Genomic DNA, 8,393 nt, shown 5'->3' on the forward strand with positions numbered 1-8,393 from the left:
AGAGACCATAACTGTAGAGGAGACCAGTAAGCTCTTCTTGGAACACTGGTCTTTACCGTTGGAAATATGCATTTACTTCATTACATCCAAACTCCACTTCACTTTTTACTGTTACACCTTCCTCTGAAAACAGAGAGTCAACATTCGCACCAGGACTGCATAGACTTCTCCCTTTTAAACTTGGAGTAGGGGTTGAATTGGTGTACACCGACACCCAAACCTACACCCAAACCAAAACCTACACCTATACCAACACCCAAATCTACACGTATACATACACCCAAGCCTACATCTACGCATTCGCCCATGGCCAAGTCTACACCTACACCTTACACTACTGTCGCAGTATCTGAGGACGAGCTGCCAGAACCTGTGCAGAATTCAACAGCACAGACAGAGAAAAACAGAATTTCCATCAGGCTACTTGTGCAGAAGCTGTTTTTGCGGACCTTTAACAAAGCGAGGTGAACACAACAGTTGGAAATTCAGAAACCATCATTAACAACCCCTGTTCGAAAAGATATGGGCTGAAGTCGAGGAAGAAGATTTTCAAATCACCAATCGCACTTATAACATCTCAGCAAGCCATTTAAAGGACATGTAAGAAGTGGGCGTTTGCACAGGACGTGCTGGTTTCAATGAATCTAGTACGAACCCGCAGTGACAAATGTATTGTCTCCATCTTCAAACACCTTGATTGAAACAGGAAGCGAGTGCCATCAAAACAATTCGTTGTCCTCCTCCACGTTTGGCCAGGGACTCTTATTGTTTGGTCTATGCTGTGATTTGCCTCTGAGGTGTGGATAGCCTTTAGACACCGTGGTATAGTGCATTCAGGACAGAGACCAGTGAAAGGCCTCTGTACGGACAGACCAGTGAATGTCTCTGTAGGACGGAGACCAGTGAAAGGCCTCTGAGGACGGAGACCAGTGAAGTTCCTCTGTAGGACAGAGACAATGAAGTCCTCTGTAGGACGGAGACAGTGAAAGCCTCGTAGGACGGAGACAGTGAATGTCCTCTGTAGGACAGAGACCAGTGATTGACTTGCGTGGGTTTCACTCCGGGTGCTCCGGTTTCTTCCACTTTCCTTTAACATGCAGCAATTGGGAAATCTCAACATCTCAACACTAATTGGTTTCATGTTTTACAATAAAAGCCACAATTAAACAAATTAAAATCTGCTTATCTCTCTTATCTTTGTTGTAATAATTTAACTTGCGCAGAAGTTGTCTGCCGATTGAGTTTCACCTAGGTCAAATATTTGGGCAAAATTTAAAAATCTTGTGTCAATAAATGTTGACTGACTTGGGTAAAACAATTTGGGGTAAGCTTTTTGACTAAGTAGGATAAGTCCATTTAAATTAGCATCCAATATGAAAAAAACACTTCTTTTGTAAACTAAAAGCAATATATGTGAAAACCAGTCTGCTCTATCATCAACGTGATGTCATGACCAAAATATTAGTTGGACCTTGATTGGGTTATGCTTTCAGCTGTCAAAGATGTGATTACAATACTCAAGAAAGTGAACTGGAGGAACATTCAACAGAAATTCTGTTTACATTTGAAAGTTTTCATACACCAGTTTTAATACAAAATTCTGTAAAAAAAAAAATAGTACCAGTTGCCAGAGTTTACCAAGTCGCCTATTCCCAGTGTACTGTTGAATTAACAAATGATAAATCAAACACTCAGTTACAAAAACAACATGTCTGATTTGGTACTTTCCACCCACCCTGGCAGAGGAAGAGAAAAACAGAGAAAGAATGGAGGACTGTGCAGAATTGGCTAAAATGGAAGCGCAGAGAAAGACGAGAGAGAGAGCAGAAGAGAGAGAGAGAGACTGGAGAGAGAGAGAGAGAGGAGAGAGAGAGAGACTGAGAGAGAGAGAGAGAGACGTAAAAAGGAACAGTGGTTAAAGGAGGGAACCGTCATGTGGTTGATTGAGGTGAAGTGGAATTTTGGGTGGATGTTCTAACTACAGGCAGATTCCCTAGTCTGAATCCTGAACCCTCCCAGCCTATAACCTCCCCCTCTACACACACACACACACACACACACACACACAACACCACACACACACACAACACACCACACACACCACTGTTAAGCTTCAGCTTGTTAGAAATTTGGTCCATTAAATATTGAAAGAACAAAAAAGGGCTTTTATCAGCTGCTGATCAAACTCGGCTTGCTCTTAGGTTTAGTTCCCAGGGGGTTGAATAAGGGCCGTGCGGCCTTGGTTTCTTAGACAAGGGGTCACCACACCAAAATAGGTCACAGTTCAGCTGGTGACGAGTCCTCTCATGACGAGTGAGGTGGTGTTTTAATGAGCCTGGTCCCACGCTGAGAGGATTACCACCTTGTCTTGGCTGGAAAAGTCTTTTAAAATGCTTCTTTTTTTTAAACTCTCAAGCATAAACTCAGGCACACTGAATGTTTATATTGAACTCTAATTTCTAGTTTCACAGGAACCAATCTTATCGGGTCATCGGGACCCATTTGCAGGGATATCTGATGCTAAAACCGCAGATAAGTTTGTATTGATATAACAACTAAACAAGTTGTGTACTGTGACAACGTGATGATGCCCCGTATTCAGCAGTACCGATATATCCATACTACAATACTGGGATTGGTCAATATTTGCAATATATTTTAATCATCAGCAATGAATAATCAACAATCAATCAATTAATCCTGAAACCGTTCAACCCATTCCTGTAGATGTTGCAACATTGTTATTTTTTACATGTTGGCAGGCCTTTGATTTTTTTTTTCCTCTACATCCCAACTCACTCAAGCTATGAAACTGGCAGAGAACAGGACCACCCTGCTGGATAAGGTAAACAGCCCAACAAGGGAAACGGTAGGAATGGGCCGTTTTAACCAGCAGCAGCTAAAACACACAAAAACACCCACACATGGACGGACAAACCTAAAAGGTCCAGGCTTTTTACAATGTCCCCACACTGTGGTGTGTTCAGCTGAACACGTAAATGAGAAAACGAAGCCCCCCGCTTCTGTTTGGAAAAATAACGGATGAACATTTTTCCCATTCTTCTCTCCTCTACCTTTGTATCCTACATGTGTTGGCACATTTGTTAATAATTCATTCTACAATGCACTCCAAAAAAGAAACAAAAGCCATACACATTATCCACCTGTGCAGCCGAGATGAATGCTCAGTGTTTTGATGCATGGAGGCAAAAATAAGTTCATGGAAGAAGGCTAAAACCATGTGTGGTGCTTGCGTAATAACCTTGGCTCGAGCCTGTAGTCCTTTCCAGATACAATACAGTAATTGAGTGACACATCCATTCTATTTATGCGCTGGTTGCATAAGAGAGACATAAAGAGAAAAGGGCTTGTGAGAGAAGGCCAGTCTCAGCCTGAGATAAAGAGATGTAAAAAAGTAAGAAAGAGGCCGTCTGAGAGAGGTTTAGAGGGTCGATCCATGGATAGACATTAAACCAGAAGGACAAAAATAATTAACAAGCTGTTATTTTTTCTTTGTTTCAGGATTTTTAGCATTTAGCTTAAATTATCGACATTTTTAACAAAACTCACAAAGAGCAGCTGACAGACATTTGATCCTGTTTAGTGTGGGAGTGCAGGGTGGGTGTGTGTGCGTGTGCGCTGTGCGTGTGCGTTGTGCGTGTGCGTGTGCGTGGCATGTGCGTGTGTGTGTGTGTGCGTGGGTGCGTGTGTGTGTGTAATGTGTGTGTGTGTGGTGTGTTGTGTTGGTGTTGTGTTATCCCTTCTCCAGAGGCACCTCTTCAAATGTTTCGGGGAACTTTTCAGATATTTCATATTTTTCTCACACATGCAACGCGATTCTGGACCAGACTGCACCTTTGCTTGGGGACACTGTGTGTGTGCGTGTGTGTGTGTGTGTGTGTGTGTTGTTGTGTGTGTTGTTGTGTGTGTGTGTGTGGTGTGCGTGTGCGTGTGCGTGTGCGTGTGCGTGTGTGTGGTGTGTGTGTGCCCACATCGAAGAGTGATTGCGGTGTGTAGTCCTTGAGTCACAGCTACTTTATTTAGCTCACTTTTGAAATGAAGAGAAGAATAATAAGACACAGAGGAAAAGCTGATAGGACTTCAAATTAAATCGTTTATCAAAGACAAATAGCACTAGCGCTAAGTATCTCAGCTAACAGGTACCAAACTTCCAACGAAACAAACCACCTCCCAGTTCCTGCTCTGCCAACCTCAGATCAGTCTCGTTTTTGGATCTCATCTTGTCTGTTCGCAGTCTTGAACACTCGTCACACACTTTAGAAAACCCATGCTAGCAGCTTCTGTGCCATGTGCTGAGGAAAGTGGTGCTTTGAGCTAAATGCTAACATCAGCATGCTAACATATCACAGTGACAGTGATAGCAGCTGTAAGATTTTCCGTGGTTTAATTGTGTAGCGTGTTGCAGCATAGATGAATTAGCACGCAGCAAACTACAGCTAGCTAATGGGAAGGTCTTTTTTTTTAAGCCTTTTTTTCTTCTTTTATCACAAATTCATCAGGGAGACCAAAAGGATCCCAGTGATGGTAAGTTGGCCTGGCCGCCACCAGCAGTATAGTTATGTAATACTTTGGTCATCCCTAACTCTTTTATCTCACATCATCATCAGGTTAAAGACGAAAAAATGGATCCAATATATAGTTTTAGACCCACTCGCGAACTAATGTCTTCACCATCGCCTCGGCCCTAGTTTTTATTTAAAGCTAATAACCAATTCGACATACACCTAGTAACAATGGGCCAATCCATACCTGCTGAAAGACCACAGTATAAAAGAGAGAAGTAAATTATCTAGAGTACACGTCCTCAGGAAACATTAACCTTTTTATCAGAAACATTTGACTTTTCATTGACACATATCAAATGTCACAATGAGAAAAAAAAAAGATACCTCAACATTTTGAAGTATGTTTTCTTGATTTCTAGTGCACTGTATTAAATACTACTGCAAAATAATAGTTTATATAATGTAAAATGTGATAAAGTGACTTTAAAGTAGACGAACTATAAGGTTATTATTTATTTTATTTTTTACAAATCCATTGGCCTCAAATCCCAACCGTTTATGTTACATACTTTCATTTTCCTTTTCTCCACCAACATATAAACCATAACTCTGTGAAAACAAAAGCCGGCAACATCTGCCAGATCAGCACTGACAGGGACAGTGACGGGAGGGAAAGAGCAGAGAAGGAAGGATGGGAAGGGATGAGAGGAAACAACCTGTGGTTGTCTCACAATGTTTTAGTCCCATTTTTCCTCCAAATGGAGGACAATTAAAGAAATGGAACCAGACTGCTTTCTTTCGCAATGTTCAGCTCTAAGAAACATGTAGAGTTGTAATTGTCTTCCACAACCTTTCCAAACAAGTCATGAGAAAATTCTGAATTGAATTTCGAGCACTTACACTTTAACCACAACACACTAACAAGCTTACTTTTACAAGCATGTGGAGACATTTTAAAACAACATAGGTGCAGCCAGGTAGTTCATTGGATGCGCAAGTTACAAGTACCACTTTGCGCTCTCTCTCACCACACCCACACCCACACACACACACACACAGTTCCCTTGACACGAATCCCAGCTCAGCTGAGTTTTGCTCTCAATTAACTCTGCCTTTCCGTCACTGTGACAAGGTCAGTCCCCAAACACATGGTTGCAAGCAGCTGATGGCTTGACTCACTACCAAATCATCTGACCCTGCAGCTCATCACACCATTAACACAGATTAAGTACTCGAAGCAAAACATAATATGAGTCCTGCTTCTGTCTGCTTTGTCTAACAACAAGGAACTATGAAAAAGAGATAGTATGATAGTTCTCGTTTCACAGGGACTGGGACATCACGGCATCATACGTGACAATGACACTACACAAAACACGGTAGTTACTATGTGACCTTTTGGACATTAGACCTCATTTGAAGGTTAGCCCAGTGTTTTTTTTTACAGTGGAGACAGTTTTCAACACTTTCTAATCCAGTCCTTCCAGTTGCAGATTTTGCTAATGCTAGCTGCGCAACCCCTCCAGTATCAACAGTCTTAGTACCCAACTCCACAGTACACAAAAGGCAAATAAATTATAAACGCCAACTTTCGATGAAAAGTCTGTTGATAGAAGTAATGTTAGAAGAAACTACCTTGCATTCCATTTATCGCTTACATTGTCAGGGTTTTTTTTTTTTAGCGCTGCGGAATTTACTTTGCTCCTGTTAGTAGTATGCGCCGAAGTAAACAGAGAAGTGGACTGCAGTTGGGACACTAGCAGCTCTAGTAGCCATGTAACATTGGAAACAAGGACTAGGAAACGTATTCAGTGTGTGTGCACCATCTCCCCGATATTCTGTCCAGTTGTCTACGAATCTCCAGCGGTGCTGCTCCTCTACGATCTCTCTTTTTTCTGCCCTTTTTAGCATCCTTCTTATTGTTACACATTCCTCTCTTCGATCTTCAAAGTCAGAAACATTGGCATGGCTTCCAAACGTGGCCACAGTACTAATCTTGTTGATTCCTTGTGCAATATACTCTGGTTTCTGTAGCAAGAGTGACAGGCGGGTGATTATCATGTGAACCGCTTTCTCGGTTGCCGAGGTAATATCATCCGCCGCTGCTGTGACCTGTGCACCACTACAGGGAACAGGATAGACTATGGCGATGAGATGCAGGGTAGTTTTATTTCTAACATTATTCTATCAACAGACATTTATATCGATAGTCGTTATAATTTAGTTGTACTGTGGAGTGGGTAAACCGTTTTTTTTTAATGGCAGGTAGCGGATACTGTTGCTTAGCCTAGCACCGGCGAACTCTGCAGCTGGAAGGACTGGATGAAAAGTGTTGAAAACTGTCTCCACTGAGAAAACCCACTGGCTAACAGAATCCACAATTTGAACCACCCCTTAAAGGACATATGTTACTAGTCTTGATTCCAAAAATGTAAGAATGAATCCCATATTTTATGGAAAACATGGCTTTTGGTTTAATGGCAATATTAAGCCTTTCAATTTGCTATACATCAGATAGTCATTACCCATAGGGTTACAGTGGACAACAACACTTTTCAAATTTCTGCCAATAAGACTTTTGAGTGTAGTAAGCAGAGGTTGACCAATTTGTTTTCATGTGTTCTAAAGGACAATGCTCATGGGAAAAGGCCAAGGATACAGATTTCTGGGACTTACAGGTATTATCTTTCTGATGATGCCATATCCTTTTACATCTATAACACAACTTGATGCCACAAGATCTTGACAACGTATTAAGGCACGCTTCATTTAGTTTTCAAACCTGAATTTCAGAGCGCCTTCGTGCCAATCTACACAGCACACCAGTACAACAACCGTCCAGACTTCTTGTCTTTTTAAAAAACAACAGTGAGCCTGGGAAGCCAGGCTGTCTGAAGGAATATGAAAGCCAATTATGTTGAACTAATTCGGAGGCCACGAATGAGGCTCATGGACAAAACTGGGGTCACAGGTCAACTGCAACCTTGGTCATTAATGAATTAGATTATAATCAGCTATTGTTGTCTTCCAAACTGTCTAATTATTGGGGCGGAGGGGCTTATATGAGTTTTTACTTCATCACCACATAACTTATTAACAGGAAGAATGCTGGTGTTCTACATGAATTAGAAATGAGCGGTGAATTCCCTTCTTGTCATTACTTTCACACCACAGTTTATTTAAAGTTGTTGCAATCATAAATACTGTGTTAAGCCCGCACCTAACAAAGCATTACTGCTTGTTTATGAACACAGCAAAATGATGCCAGACCGAACTGCTGGTGGTGCATGTTGCAAGTCATCACAAAGGAATTTGGGATCACAAATGCCTTATGCAGAATATTTTCACTTGACACATGGAAGCTAATTGTGTATTACTGTATTTGTCTATGTGCTGCTTGCTGTATTTAGCTTTCGTACCCATAAACAGGCAGACAATCTTTTGTCTCTGGTTGGTCACCAAATATAGAAAACAAAATGCTGATGTTGTACCTTGGTGTGGCCGTGTGTTTGATGACTTCCTGGAGCCAGCCATTTATTTAGTTTGTTTCCACTGGGCGTGTACATTTAGCTTGTGTGAGGTTCATGAGCAGGGAGGTCGGCGGCCTATATGCGGAATCAGTGACAGCTATTGGGCTCAACCATACCGAGTTGCTGACCAAAACTATGAGCTAAAATTGGCTCAAAGCTACAAGGCGTGCACACTGTACACTGTTCTTCACATTACAGGAAGAACTTACTGAAATGACTGACTGACCTTGGAGGACAGTCTCCTCTATTTTGCATTTTAAAAGCGTCTGATTTTGCTAAATAATATGATTTTTGCTGTATTAAACTGCCACAGACTATTATCGCTTGTACACTAACT

Source organism: Etheostoma spectabile, chromosome 16 (assembly GCF_008692095.1).
Source record: "Etheostoma spectabile isolate EspeVRDwgs_2016 chromosome 16, UIUC_Espe_1.0, whole genome shotgun sequence".
Taxonomy (NCBI): Eukaryota; Metazoa; Chordata; class Actinopteri; order Perciformes; family Percidae; genus Etheostoma; species Etheostoma spectabile.